The sequence below is a fragment of the Balaenoptera physalus genome, assembly GCF_965194825.1.
Source record: "Balaenoptera physalus genome assembly, chromosome: 18".
Lineage (NCBI taxonomy): Eukaryota > Metazoa > Chordata > Mammalia > Artiodactyla > Balaenopteridae > Balaenoptera > Balaenoptera physalus.
This window is the reverse complement of record NC_138899.1, coordinates 26,840,555-26,856,872: the sequence shown is the minus strand read 5'-3', so window position 1 is coordinate 26,856,872 and position 16,318 is coordinate 26,840,555. Positions and strand designations below refer to the sequence as shown.

Sequence of the window (16,318 nt, the reverse complement as noted above, 5' to 3'; positions counted from 1 at the left end):
TCTGAGACCTGAATCCTACTCCTGACTGTACCACTTACTGTGTATCCTTGCAGCTTTCTAATCCTCCAGCATGGTGAGAGACAGTCCTACTCTGCTTGCCTCTCACGTTGGCTGTAAGAGTAATAGATGCCAAAGCATTTTGCCAAGAGTTATATAAGTGCAGGGTTATGTTGCATTTGTTTGCTTAATTCTAAGTATTACCATTTGATACTATCTGTTTGATAAAGGCCAACTTTGTAAATAATAAAATAATGGAGATAAAAACCTGTTTTGTCATTTTCTATCACACTTTAGAGTCTGGCAGCCATGCTGGGCACACACTATGTAGAGTAGAGCCCTGTAAATACCTGTTGATTTATTGAAGAGCAAGATTTGTGAAATTCAAATGTCCTTGTGACAGCTGAGCTTCCTTGAAAGAAATCTTGCTTTCAGAGAATATGTGTAAATAGACTGTAATCCCAAATTAAGATTGCTCAACAGGGTTTTCCTACGTGATGTATGGATATTAGTGAGTTTTCTTTTAAAATGATCAAGGAGGTAAATAATTTCTTGCTTGCCAGGAAATATTCTGTATGAAGAAGTCACAAAATTTGCCCTGATTTCAGGTCCACACTCAGATCAGTGTCACTTTATCAGGATATCACCACATTCGACATTGTTATCCACTCTGATTCTCTATAAACTCATCATAAGCTTAGCGAAAAACTATGGAGCAATTGTTGTCCTTTTGAAACATGTAGAGAGACAACATTCACCACACTTTTCTTTTCACAGACTTGGCAAAAGCATGCTTTAGAGCTATAAATACTATGATATAAAATTTTTTATTGAGTTGAAATCCAGATAACATAAAATTACCCATTTTCAAGTGGACACTTTGGTGGCATTTAGTACCTTCATAACATTATGCAACCACCATTTCTATTTAACTCCAAACCATTTTCATCGGCCCCAAAGAAACTCTGTACCCATTAAACAGTCACTCCCCAATCCTCCCTCCCATACGCCCCAGCCCCTGGCAACCACCCATTTCCTTTCTGTCTCTGTGGATTTATCCAGATGATCCAATTGTGTTGGCTTCTGTTGTTCTGCCTGGCAGTGTCTCCTTTAGCTTCATGCTGGCTCTGAGGAAGATGGTCAGTCTGTATTTTCATTTCCAAGCTACAAATATAGAAATAGAACTAAAGAGAAGTTAATTGACTTGCCACTGGCCACTCAGAGAGGCATCGCCAGCCACGCCAGAAATATAACTGACCGTGACAGACTCCATGTGTGCTCAGCAAGGAGAAGACTGCATGTTAGCTTTTGTCAGTTTGTTCATACTAGCCCATCTCAATTGTGCTGTTGAGTTTCTCAATTTGAATAGGATGGGCAACGATGTTCGTTCGTTCATTCATTTGCTCGTTCACTCACTCATTCAACAAAGAATGAGCGCCTACAAGGTGCAAATTCCTGGGCTATGTATGATGAATAATTGCTGTGTGCATTGCAAGTCGTAGTTTCTAAAGCAGATAGTTTTCTAAGCACTGATCTCTTGCAAATCACAACACGCTAAGTAAATATTACGTTCTTAGAGAGAAATCCTTTAAACACACACACACACAATTTGTTTGTTAATATTTGAAAACCAAAGCTCTTTTAGCTGGACTAATGGTTTTCTCCTAAAATGGCTTTGCAAATGTCTCACATAATGTGGGGTGTGCACGGCAAAATCATTTTATCTCCTCTCTGGCCATAGGTGGGTGTTCCTCGATCCCTGCTGAATTGACTATTGGGCTGGTCAACTTGTTTGGGGCTATTTAAAGGCCCCTTCGTCAGGAGCTCTGCAAATGCGCATTTACTCACTGTAGTCTCCCACTGAAACAGAGCCCTTGACGCCGTGATGTCTAGCCAGGCCTCCTGTGTGTGTGTCACGCATGTGCAGGCATATGATGTGATGGAAACAGAGAGCTAAGTTTTGAAATGAAGAAAATGGGACGACCTAGGCAGGTCATTGATGCTGCTTTAAAAAATTATTTTTGGCATGAATTTAGGTTCAATTTAACCTATTCTTTATTTAAAAGAAATCAAATTATACATGGAACTAGGATCTGGGGACTCCCAGCCCCTCCTCAGTATCATGGTCTGCCTGGGCCTTCATGATAAGAAGTTTCAGGTTATTCTATTGAAAGGCAAGGGACCAAAGAGTGTTTGTTATCTGTTGCCTTTCAAAGGCCTCTAAGCAGTGAAATACTATCTGAGCAAGTGACAGAGACACAAGACCAGACTAGCAGGTGTTGATCCAAAAAGAGGTGAAAACACTCACAGCATAAACTTACAGGCAGTGTGCATTAATTTTTGTGCCTTCATGTAAGAAGGTTCCTAACAAATGGCACACTGTCTCCATTTTTTGTCTTATGGAATATGTTTAAAAATTTTACGGTATGCATGCTGAAAGAAATAGTTAATGGTATACCGCAATACTGAATTTTTTTACGTAGCAGAGGAAAGATGACATAAAGGTTAATATCAAAATGAATAATTTGTAGTTTAGGTTAAGAGATTTTCAGCTTGAAGAAATTTGCTGCTATGTGGTTCGTAATGTCGTCTTTTATTATTGAGCCCATTGCCTGCCCTTTGGATGAACGTGTGCACATTTCTCTGGTGTACCAGGGAAAGGACTCTTGTTTGACCTTGAAAAGGAATAAGGGAAATCATTCTTTTGGCTGTCCTTGTTCACTGTATTTTCCACTGAACTATGGTGATCATATCAGGATTTTGCTTCAACTGGGTGATTAGTTTTTCCCCAAGTGATCCTAGGTTTTTGAAGACATTTACTTTATGCAAAGAAAAATATTTCTCTCCAGGAATTTACCTCTTTGTTCCTCTCTGATGATCTAGATCCTTCTTCTCTTTCAAAATCAAACTAAAAAAAAAAATCTCAGTGTTCTTCACGAAGCCTTCTTGATTTAGCTCATGTACTGTGCCCTTAGATACAATGCCACATAGAATTCATTCGCCTGAGTTGTAATCTTGTTGTTGGCAACTTCTTTTGAGGATATTGTTTCAGTTTCTCCAACTAAGTGGATGCCTGCTCAGGATGGAGAGAGTCCTCCCCCAAAACTGGGGTCCAGGAGAGACCTGGTCATTCAGGGAATATTCAATGACTATTGACTGACTCAACTCAAGGCCAAAATATTTTCTGCTCTCAGCCCTGTTCTTGTATTTTATACATGTGCACCAACTATTTTTCAGAGCAATGAATGCCCTGCATAGTCATTGAGGGAGGGAGGGAGAGAGAAAGAGGGAAGAAGGGAGACAGAGAGAAGGAGGAGGAGGAGAGATTTTATCTCTATACAGCAGCCCCTGACCTGCCCCAGGGGTATATTAGACTACCTTTCATTTCTATATGAGAATAATAACTGGTCACAGTTTTCGTAGGGGAGATACTAGGTCTACAGCGAGAGGGGAAGGAGGTCGTTTCTTTGAAAGCATCACAGCCCAGATAAACCCTGGAATCTTGGCTGCTCATTGAAAAAATAAATGAGGAAAAGGGGGAAGAAAGTCAAAAGGACCCCACCCACTGCCTCAACAGTGAGGGATTTGAAACACCTCTCTAACACCCCAGGGCCCTAAACCTTAAGTCAGTTTTTTTAGCTTTACGGCCTTTTTCAGTATCTTATTTTCTATGGTTCCTCCAGCTAAAGAGACTTTGCAAATGCCGGCCTGGCTTGCTCTTCCCTTTTCTTTTTCAACACATTTTAGTTCGTTCATTTAATAAAGATGTATTGCGTGTCAAATTTTGTATCAGGCAGTATGGGCCCAAAGGATAAGTGGCAGAGAAGACAGAGTAGTCTGCTCTTGTGGGGCTAAAATCCCAGTGAGCAGGGAGAGGCAATAAGTACATTATATAGGACTGTTTGTCTGCTTAACTACTATGTCTTCAAATTTTAGCTCTAGACTCACTTTCTCTACAAGGTCTTCCTTGAAAATTATTTCCAAATGCTAGATGTCAAGTTCCTCTATCGAAATTTCTTATATCATAATTTTACATTTGTGTGATTATTTGATTAAAACATATACCCTCCACTACCCAGGAAACTGCACGGGGATAGAGATGCCCTTATTCCCCACCTCATTCCTAGGAGTTAGCACAGTGCCTCGCACGAAGTAAGCACTCAATACCTATTTTGGGAATGATTAAATGCATATAGGTGTAAGTGAGAAGAAAGTGCACAAAGAGCATAGATCCAGGCATCTTTTAGAGGTTTCAGGCTCCTTTAAAAACCCTGGAGACTGGGACTTCCCTGGTGGTGCAGTGGCTAAGAATCCACCTGCCAATGCAGGGGACACAGGTTCGAGCCCTGGTCTGGGAAGATCCCACATGCTGCGGAGTAACTAAGCCCATGCGCCACAACTACTGAGCCCGTGTGCCACAACTACTGAAGCCCGCACACCTAGAGCCCGTGGTCCGCAACAAGAGAAGCCACTGCAATGAGAAGCCCATGCACCACAACGAAGAGTAGCCCTCGCTCGCCACAACTAGAGAAAGCCCATGCGCAGCAACGAAGACCCAGTGCAGCCAAAAATAAATAAATAAAATAAATAAATTTATATTAAAAAAAAAACAACCCTGGAGACAAGTCTTATGTAAGACACTTTTCCCAAATGCCTTAAGCAGCTATGAATTCAGCCACCGTTAGCAGAAAGCCAGGTGAGAACACAATGAAGGAGTCAGGGTAGGCGACAGTGGGAGGTACCAACAGGTAAGCAGTGAACCTAAGAGCAAGACAGGACTGCCGTTGAGGAAGATACAGAGCTTTCCAAGACAGGTGATGACCTTGTACCTGTTTGCCAAAAGGCGGCCAGATTTTGATGAGTTCTCTCCTGGTCTTGGGCAGCTCCTTTCTTTGGAATTACTAGAGCAGCCTCGAAAATGATTCTCCAAGGCTAGATGTGGTACACTAAATCGGCCCTGGTTCTTTCCATCTTGATGTAATTTCACACCATCCCCATCTCCTATTGTCTTGAGACGTCTAAATGGTTTTCCAATTGACCCCCTTAAACATATAGGAAGTTATGTCCTGTTTAGAATCTGGACTCAATTCTCTACCTTATTCGGTGTCCAGATGAAGCCAGCGTGAGTTTACGGTAGCAACTTTCTATATCCCCTTAGCAAATGACATTATGGGGAACTGCTGAAGAACAAGAGGTGAGTAGCCAGGGAACGATGGTGCAAAGTACGTGAGCTGATGTCTTTTGCTGGAGAATATTTATAATGGTGTATCTGTGAAGAATGCTACCTCACTTATAATTTGTTTTTTTAATAAAACAGTGTTGGACATTTCAATTAAAAACAAAAGACTAACTCTATACTGGATTCCACTCTCCAGAATGTCTCTGCCCACAATGATAATCTTCACTAGTCACTACATGGGGAATAAAACTCGCATTTATTGCCTGCAATTATGTGCTGGGAGAGAAGTGCTATTCCCATTCTCAGTGTGGGAAACTTATACATAAAAATGGATTTAGTGAATGTAAGTACCTTGCCTAAGGACACAGTTATTAAGTATCAGAACTAAATGATAAACCCCAGATAATCTTTCTCTCCACAATAAACAAGCATCTCTGTAACCTTCCTGGGTATAAATCAGCGGTCCCCAACCTTTTTGGCACCAGGGACCAGTTTCGTGGAAGACAATTTTCCCATGGACTGGGGCGGGGGGTGGTGGTGGTTTTGGGATGATTCAAGCACATTACATTTATATCTATTATTATTACATTATAATATATAATGAAATAATTATACAACTCACCATAATGCAGAATCAGCGGGAGTCCTGAGCTTGTTTTCACTTGCCACTCACTGAATACGGTTTTGATATGAGTCTGCAAGCAATTGATTTATTATGGTCTCTGTGCAGTCAAACCTCTCTGCTAATGATAATCTGTATTTGCAGCCACTCACCTGCGCTAGCATCACTGCCTCAGCTCCACCTCAGATCATCAGGCATTAGAGTCTCATAAGGAGCGCGCAGCCTAGATCCCTCGCATGCACAGTTCACAGTAGGGTCCGTGATCCTATGAGAATCTAATGCTGCTGCTGATCTGACAGGAGGCGGAGCTCAGGCGGTATTGCGAGCGATGGGGAGCGGCTGTAAATACAGATGAAGCTTTGCTTGCTCATCCGCCGCTCACCTCCTGCTCTACGGCCCGGTTCCTAATAGGCCATAGACCGGTAGTGGTCCATGGCCCAGGGGTTGGAGACCCCTGATATAAATTGTTAAAGGTATTTTGTCTTGAATAATCATTGTTGTTTTTTTTGTCACTTGACAATTGGATATTAGTCAGGATATGTTCAAGAAAGGTGAAAAGACTCTTTTTATTGTTGTTTGTTTCCACAGCTACATTGAATTTTGAATTTTCTCCTTATAATATGAATATGAATTTATGTAATTACACATACAAAAGTTAGACCATAAAAACATGAAAATTCATTTACCTAAGAGAAGGCCCCTTGAACTTCCCAAATTGGAGTTTTCAAAGATCTTTCTTCTGATTTTATCAGTGATGTGGTCCTTCCCACAAACCCTAAGGAAAATTAGAAACAAAACAAAACAAGCAAATAAAACAACATTTTCAATGGAGACCTGAAACCATGATTCATATGCCCCAAACCTCTCTAAAACTCTAGCCAAACACTCTCTTTCCAGTTATCTCTCTTCAAATTTGGTGTTTTTGTGAAGGAAATATATCGTTTTTGGTTTTTTTTTTTGCTGGACTTTTTTTTTTTTGATACCTGGCATCACACTCCATAATTGTGTTTATACTAGTAGTCACTTGATCGAATAGCTGGGATACTGAATTAAAAAAGACTTAAGAGTGTCAGTAAGTGAACTTATGAAAATGTCATATTTATGATATTGGACCAATAACTGACATGAATTCCAAGCCCTGAGGTTAAAACTGTATGCCATTTTGAGCTCATGGAACTTCAAGTTAAACATATAAGACATTCTCTTTTTTTCAAAAAAAAATTTTTTTTTAATTTCTCGTCTTGATTACGGGTGGTAAGTTTCTGTTTCTATCATTAAATTATGTCTATAATAGACACTTTAGTCTTTCATGAAAAAGATCTTGGAAAAAACCATATTTCTGATTTATTTTTGGCTGGCACTAAATAGTTCTTGGGTTTTTTCCTGCAGTTAGAATTTACTTGATGAAATGTATTAGTCAGCTTCTTATTGCTGAAGGGACTTGTGTTAAAGGGAACCAAGCAAGCTCTCTGTTGATAGGCTCCAAATTCGGTTCACAGGTACACACAGGTACTGTCTCCTTGGAGAGCTTGTTAAGTCCCTAGTGAAGAGAATTTTAATCTCTCAGATCAACCTCTTTCAGAAACAAATAGGGAGGGGGTGAAGAAAGAAAAAGTACACACCTGCAATTTATTTCTTTTTGAAGCAAAGCTTTGAGCAGATGGAAGTTGAGATAGAGAAAGAAAATAGGCCAATTGCCAAGAGAGGTTTGTTTACAATACAGGCAAGTTCCTTCAGAAGCTGATAGAGAGCTGTTGTCATGGATATGAAGAGACATATTGCTGCAGGGTTTCAAAGAACAAATTCCTATGACAATTGTACCTGGATTTAAAGATGATGGAGATGGAAGAGGCACAAAGAGCTTCCTGAAGTTTTTTTTTGTTTTGTTTTTTTCTTCCTGAAGTTTTAAGTAATGCTTCTCGCCAGAGCTTTTCCATACATTCTACAGGGCCTGAGAATTCCTTGCCTTGGAGTGTGCAAGATAAGTAATCAAAACAAATGTTGCTGTTTTCCTGTATTAAACGGAATTCCTAACTGGAATATGAGAATTAGGCAGTGTTCAAGTGAAGAGTCAATAGTACATAATATATTTTAATTCTGGAACGTTGCCTATTGTGTATGAGACTTCTGAAAAGTAAATTACTATTATTAAAAACAAACCAAAAAGACATTCTTAACGCTGACTATAGTAGCCCAGGTGAAGAGCCTGCTACAGTACACTATTCTACAGTATGTGAATTTTAACCTTTAAAAATTAATTAGAACTTATCCCCCTGCTCCCCTCCAAAACCACAAAACACCCAAATCCCTCAACTTTATAATTTGTTGCCTGCTTCCATCAGCATCTAATCTTTTCTTTCATTGTAACCACCATGACTTCCTATTTACATTTTTTGAAGATGGAGTAAAATGGGAAATCTTTTCACAAATTATTTTTTCTGAAACGTAAATTTTTTCGTGGACAAAATTTAGTCCTGTGAATCCTCAGCTTTCCAAATTCTCTTTTAGGAAGTGCTCAGGAAGCTATTTTCTTACTTTTCTCCTTTCTCCAGCAATTCTAGTCGAGGATGATGTCACTTTTTCCTTTTCCTCTCCCATCGCCCACCCTTTCATCCCACTATGTTTCTTGTTAGGCTTTAATTGAACAAAGCAACACCTGTGTTTTTTACATGACTTCAAACCCCTGTTTCCAATCCATTTTTTCAGCGGCCCACGAGGGTTGTTTCCATTGACAGCAGGTAATTAGCAACTTCACACAGGTGGAGGAAAACAATCTAAAAGCCATAGACTTTGCTGCCTATGGCTCATATGAGATTTAGATGTTGATAATGAAAACTTGACATTGTTTATTAGACACTGTAGCACAGGGTTATGGAAAGAGCAATAAACTCTAAGTTAGGAAACTTGATTTCTCTTCTTGTCTCTGATGTTAACCAGCTGGATAACTTAAAAAAAACTCGCCTCACGCCCTGTAACTTGACTTTTCTTAACTTCAGCAGTTGGAGTGGCTGATACCTTTGGTCTCCTGCAAAGTTACTATTCTGTAAGAATCATATACAATTCATATAACAATATGCATATTTGCAATATGGCTCATAACCTTCTAGAAACTACTATAACATCATCATTCATACCTTTTGTTCTTTCTCACTCCTGTTCCCCACCCCCGGTCTCTCACACTGGCACAGGCATCCTCTATTTCTCTCTCACTCACGTTGTCTCTCCAGATGATGCACAAGCGATCAGTCAATGCTATTTGACAACATCACGCCATCTAGTAGGATTTCCGGCAGCCACTGCGGCTCACTCCCCTGTCGCTATAATTTTCTTCATACTTACTCATGAGCATTCTCCCCAGATAACTGTGTTCAAGGTATGCATATCAGAATTACCTGGACTTCTCACCATCAGCATTCATTAAGGCCATTAGAAAACGGGAAGATTTAAGCAAAGGAACCAAAGCAGGTCAGAGTAGAGGTGGTTCAGTGTTCGCACCCACGTTCATTTTAAAATATTCATTGTGTCTCTTAAAAGCTGGCACCAGCTACTTAAACTATCTGTGCTTCTGTTTCCTCATCTAAAACATGGAACATGAATAGTGCTCATAGAACTTGGTTGTTTAAATGAGATAATACACATAGACTGCTTATAGCAGTGCCTGGAAAAGAACAAGCACCTGTTTAGGTGAGTTTTATTACTGGGGAAGGCAACGGTGGCGGGGATCCATGGACATATTTTCTGATGCTTTTCAACTCCTGATGTTTCCAGAGTTGCTAGATCTTTTCCCACTTTTTAGTTACATTTTATGTCTCTGTTGTTCATTGTTTCCTTTCCTCATTTCTTTGTTTATTTTACCTTCAGGACATACATTTTATACTCCTCTTAAACAGTCTTAATAAAAGCAGAGGCTCCTTCCCATTCCTGCCTTATGATAGGCTTCTGAAAGGAAGGCAATTAGCTCATCTGACGTCACTGATATATATTACTCACTTAAAGGCAATTAGCAGTTCCGTGGTTCAGGAAAACAGGATGTTGACTTTTTTTTTTCCTTTGGTCCAATGGTGTAGTTGACGTGTTTATGTTTTATTCTGCATCGTGGGAACTCGGACGTGGGAACCCTGTTTCCCAAGTAACACCAGCCTTATTTTGTGTCTAATGGAACATTACCCACCCAATAGGAACTCAGGACATGTACATTAATCGTTTTCCTTGTTTTAAAATGAGGGGTTCTAAAACATGCTCCAAATAAGGTTGCTAATTTTCAAAAGCAGTAGCAAGAGGGACGGCGGAAAATGAGAAACTGCTTGAAGCCCCTTCTCTGCTGCACCCTTTCTCTGCTGCCTATTATTGGTCTTCTAGAGGGATAGGGATGGGCTTCAGTTATTACTGCTACTTTCAGTTAGTGGTGTTTCTCATTTACTGCTGGGCCCACTGAATTTGGAAGAGAAAATTCAAGGAGGACTGGGGCGTCTGTATAACAGATATATTTAAGGGGAGGTACCTATCCCATATTTTGGAAGAGTCACATTTTGCTCCTTAACATAGTCTAAGATAGGGTATCGAGAAGCCTTGAACCTTGCACTTTCCTCTCTGTGCCTCAGTTTCTTCATCTGTCACTTGGTGATGACAGCGCTGTCACATTGACGAGGACGAAATGTGTTTGCAAGCCAATGAGGACGCCTGGCCTAAAAGAAGTCCTCCTAAAATTTAGCCACTGCTATTTCTCTCTTCCAAATGGTACTTTCTGCAGCTCTGGTCGTGTGGGTGCAAAAGAGGTAATTGCTTATCCTCTCCTTGGAATCTTTCTGTGGAATGTTTATTGTGAGCCCATCATCCGGTGCTTTTTGAATGCTTGGTCTCTAAATTACAAACACTTCGATGGTGGCTCTCTCTTTCTCTCACAAATGAACTGGCAACCGGAAGTAAGAAACTAGTTGAAGGCTCTTATTTGTTTTGTAAAGTGGTATTGACTTTCTTTCACTTCTTGTTTGTTGATTTTCTAAGGGAGGAAATTTCTGGGCCCAGCTTCTTAAATGGATTTGAATCTTCTTAATCGCCAGAGATTGATGTAGTTTCTCTGGAATAGACTTTAGTTTGTATTCTGATTTTATTAAACTTTTTTTGTTTTTTTGACTGCGTTGGGTCTTCATTGCTGCGTGCGGGCTTTCTCTAGTTGTAGCGAGCAGGGGCTACTCTCCGTTGTGGTGCAGGGGCTTTTCATTGCGGTGGCTTCTCTTGTTGCGGAGCATGGGCTCTAGGTGCACAGGCTTCAGTAGTTGTGGCACACGGGCTCAGTAGTTGTGGTTCACAGGCTGTAAAGCGCAGGCTCAGTAGTTGTGGCGCACGCGCTTAGTTGCTCCGCGGCATGTGGGATCTTCCCGGACCAGAGCTCAAACCTGTGTCCCCTGCATTGGCAGGCGGATTCTTAAGCACTGCGCCACCAGGGAAGTCCCTGATTTTATTAAATTTCTTAATTCCATTTGGAAGACAGAGGCTGAATGGTCATCATTTTATAGCAAGTGTATTGAGCAGAGTAAGCTAGTTGCTGTTGCCACCCCCAAATCTCCCAACAGTCAGGTGCAGGGGTTCTGCTACCACACAATGCCTCTCCCAGCCACTCAGGCCACGGAATCCTGCTGCACTAGACTCTCTGCCTCTGATTAGCAGGTTCATGGAGGAAACAGTGTGGTGGGTGCCTGGCAGCCTTTCTGCACCTGCTCTGCCCATAATCCCTGATCTGGAACTCATCACAGGGCAACACCTAACTACGCGGAAGGCTGGAAGATGGATGCCAGCTGTGTACTCAGACACACAAAGGAAACGGTTTGGTGAACGACTAGTTAGTTTCTGGCCAAGCAAGCTAGTTGGTTCCACCAGTTTTTTAAAATTATAAAGTATTTCTCATAGGCAGTGCAAACAAATATGTGGGAGATACAAAGGATGGTAACATGACTACCCTGTTTAAGAAATACTACAGTATATTACCAATGTGGCTATCTCCTACATGCCTCTCCATCTCTGTGTGTCTTTCTGTATTGCTCAGGAACAAGCACTGTTTTATTTTTGTGCCCCTTGATTGTCATTTTATGACAGATCTACATATACCCAAACTTTAAAAAATTTTTTGGTTATTTTTGGGCTTTATACAAATTGTATCCTATAGTAAATGTTCTGTAGTGACTTTTAGTTTTTTCACTCCTCTTTGTGATTCTGAAATTCATCCATATTGAGGTGTGCCGCTGTAAATGATTCATTTTCATTGCTGCATAGGATTCCATTTGTTGGATAAACCACAGTAGATCTATCCAGTTTCACGGTCATAAGCACCTGGGTTGTTTTCAGTTTTGTTCTTTATGAATATTCTCGTACATATCTCTTCATTCACATGTATGAATTACTCCAAGGTATGTAATTTTCTGCTATACAGAACTCCACTCTATTAAAAATGTATACAGTAGCATAGATCCTTCAAGGAAAACTTAAATTATTTAGATTTCCATTCACATGGACCAACTTGGTTTGTTTGCTTTTGAGTGTTGGCTTCATAGAGTGGGAGGCTAAGGCAGACTAGAACATTCCCATTCCAAAATCCATTATCCTCTTTTGGTTTTTAAAGAAAATTTACAAAATACATGTCTGACGGAATCGTTATCCTTCCATTAACTGTCTTACTTTGTGCAACGTAGCTAGATTATTTTGGGGGGTTTCATATTATGTAAGGGCATATTACTTTTCTGAGCTACAGCGTTCTATGTGACAGAGCTAGGTTTATTTCAGAAGTAAAAAAGGAAGAGTCCCCCCAATTTTATTTCCTGCCCACTGACTAATTAACTGAAGTTCCAACTTCCCAGCCTCATTCTTCTGACTTAAGGTTTAACTTCCCTTTAAAAAGCAAACACAATTCTCTTGACAGTGCATAATAAATAAGCAAACTAATAGTTTAAGAAAAGCCGAAATGTTCTTAATTCTAGAACCAGAAAGAATTGCGTCCAGGGTTCTCAAGATGGGGATAATTTGATGGGGAAAAAATAATAACCTTGGTGGCGTCATTATAGCAAATGACGAGTGTCTTTCACAGCCTATTTTCCATGTGCCTGTCCACACAAGCATAGGCACCACCCCGACATGACATCGGGTCACGGCGAACCCCCAGTGGGATAAATCTATGAGCTTCATGTTAAAATAACCTTCTTATAGCTCAGAAGAAGGGCCATGTTTTCCATAATAGGAAAAACAAGTCGTGAAAAATCTGAAAAACAGTCTCGAAGAAGGAGTCACAGAGGAAAGAAACCTGTTCTTGTAGCTCAGCCCGATGAAGGTTGGTACACGTCTCATCCATCAGACACCCGACCTTGTAATTCCACACACATTTCTAGCTGCTTTCTCACGTGCCTCAGAGGTTTACCTCTACCTAGAATTTGCCTCTGTGGGGAAATCCTTCCAAACCTTCCAGGCTTAAAGTATTAGGGAAAAACAACAACAACAATAACAACAAATGACTGATATTTAAAACTGCATGTTATTCAAACTACATGTTTAAAAAAACTTCAATTTTATAGTGGAGGAATTTATTTCCCACATATAAAACTGTGCTGTTGAAAGGAAACAGTGAATAAAGAATTTCTCGGCTCCCTTTGTGATTTGCTTCCTAGCTGTGAATAGTTATTCAATCCCCTGGCTATTTAGAAGCTTGATATCCTAGCTGCCTAAGATGCAAAGAACTCGCGCACAGTGGTCAGTGGCTAAGGCTTTAGACTCCAAATGCCTGAGTTCAAATCTCGGCTGTGTTGCCTTCAACGTGTTCCCAAATCTGTCTGTGCCTCAGTTTTTTTAATATATAAAATATGAATGATCATGCTAATATTTACCTTGGAGTGTTTTAGTAGAAATTAAATAATTTAATATAGTTAAAAATACAAATAGGCTCTTTTTATTATTATCCCTCTCAAATATTAGTGAGCCTTCTTTTTGCTGGACACTGTGCTAAGTGCTAGTGATACAAAGATTAAGTTACTGCCTTGGGAAAGGAGTGGTGAATAGTTTAGAGGGAGACAGGAACTTTTTTTTTTTTGGAACTTTCTGAAGAGTAAAAAATACAATTATATTTTAGTAGGGGCCATTCTTATGTTTAAATTTACTTTCTTCATGTAATCTTCAATCTTCCACAAATAATTTTAATAAGTCAGTTGATACTTTCGTTTCTACAAGTATCCCTTCTGCAAAAAGTAAAAAGAAAACATATCTTCATCGTAAAATTTTGTTACTTCAACACATCTTCCTGGGCTTAAATCAAGGTATGGGCAGGAATGTGTTTCTTGTGGAGGCCCTCAGGGAGAATCTTTTCTAGCTTCTGGAGGTCGACTGCATTCCTTGGCTCATGGCCCCTTTCCCCATCTTCCAAACCCAGCAGTTTTAATAGCATCTTCAAAATCTCTCTCCTACCCTGACACTCTTGCCTTCCTTTTATGAGGCTCCTGTGATTCCACTGGGCTCACCTGGATAATCTAGGGTACTCTTCCCATCTCAAGATTCTTAATCACATCTGCCGAGTCCCTTTTGCCATAGAAAGTAACGTATTTACAAGTTCAAGGGATTAGGATGTAGACATTTTTGAGGGTGTATCGTTCTGCCTACCACAGACATTTTGATAATCTCTAAATTATTTTCTTACATGTTTCTATTACAAATTAAGTTTGGAGATCTTAGTACTTTTCACATTCTCACTTCCTTATAAAAACGCAGCCTACCTCATGCCAAATGAAGTCCTTATACCCGCCTCTCACATCTTGGTTCTTATCCTCTTCATTCTTGCAAAAACCCATTACTAACTACCCTCGCTTATGTAGGTTCTTGATTCTCTATTTAACGTCATTATTAGACAAGCCCAGCTTCTAATTTTTTCAAGTTTCTTCTGTTGTTTAAATTATAAATAGCCTGATACACCGTGTGCAGTATAATTCTTGCTGATGTTTTATCTTATCAACCCTACTTATTCACAAATGATGGGACAATGACTTAGCCTCCCTTTCTCAATACTGTTAAAGGTAGTTGAATCTAGTGAAATCTCAAGGATTACAAAAATGTATACATTTTATTTGGAATAATCAACTGGGTTTTAGGATCAGAAATATGCGTTGATGTGCATCCTGCCATCAAACTAGATTCTTGTAAAACATTATAGCAGACCTTCACTGTTGAAGACATTTGCAGAGTGCTTCTGGAATTTGCTAATTAACATGAGCCCAGCTTCCCCTTCCTATTTCTTATCGCATTGTTTGTCTTACCATAAAATCATCATATGTAATTTCATAAACACCAACATATGTTTCCTTTATTTGTTCTGACTCTTCTCATCAGGGCAGAATCTCATTTTTGAACAGCTGTATTCCTGAGTTTTGTCTTGGCTGACATAATGCTCTTTTCACTGTGAATGAAAAAAAAAAAAAAAAGGAATGGGAAGTATCAGAAATGGTGGTATTTTATCAAGCTTTGTTCAGACGCTTTTGAAGAAGACGGTGCTTGATTCTTCATCTAAAAATTCTCTCCCTCCCATTTAAGTGTCTGCTTGCTTCGGCTAATAGTAAGATAATGAAGAGACCCACCCCCGGTTCTCTGAAAATGGAGCAACTGTGGTGATGACTAAATTTCTTCTCCTGACACTTGGAAAAGAAAGTATTTTCTCGTTACTGTGAGAGCACAATTTTCAGATCTTTTCAATAGGGCTTGAGTTTCACTACAGTTCTTCAAAGAGCTGCTATTATTTGAGGGTACTTCTGGCAGTTCCCATGAAAATGATAAACTGCTGGGGCCTGAAGGCTTAAAGCAGACTTATCACTAGAAGTGTGTGTGAGTGTGTGAGTGTGTGAGTGGGGGGGATGGCAGGGGAGGGGGCAAACAGCTTTGATATGTTAATTACGTGATCCCTCCTGTTGCTTAGAATTTGTGAGAAATCAAGGTAGAAATCATGCAATCTGCATCCTTGCAGGAATACATTACCTGGAAAGAAGGGAGGCTCCTTCCAACTGTTTTTCTTCAATCAGAAAAAAAAAAAACCTGAAAAGCACCCTAGGGTGTGTAGAGCCCCAAGTCTGCAAATTTTTAGTTTTTGCAAGGCCTGGGTCTACAGAAGGATGATTTTTTTAAAAATTCTATTACAACAGTCATGAACTTGTGCACAGTGCCTTATCAATGAAGATTTAGACTAATAAGTAGAGAAGAGGTACTTATTTATTGTCAATGGAAAAACAGGAAGGTTCTGTGTAGTGTTTAGTTATTACCTCTTTCTGTTCAGAACCAGGCACCATCTCTTCGTGTTCTTGATTGTTAAGTGTACTAATTCCCACCATGAGAATAATGTCTCAACTGAGTTATCCCTCACAGTACTGTGGCTCTTCGGATCCAGTTCGTATTAAAACAATGTTGATCTTTTTGCCTCTGAAATTCCCATGTATTCCATTTATTTGAAGCTGGTCCCCATCATTATTCACTATCTGCCTCAGGCTTCCCGCTGCCATTCCCAC

At 39.9% G+C, this 16,318-nt stretch overlaps 1 protein-coding gene across 2 annotated transcripts in view; it reads left to right on the top strand.

Annotated features, from left to right (window-relative positions):
* LOC309647474 (uncharacterized protein) overlaps positions 1-16,318 on the top strand; it is a 191,516-nt gene that overhangs the window by 31,410 nt on the left and 143,788 nt on the right. The gene's annotated exons all lie outside the window — the stretch shown is intronic.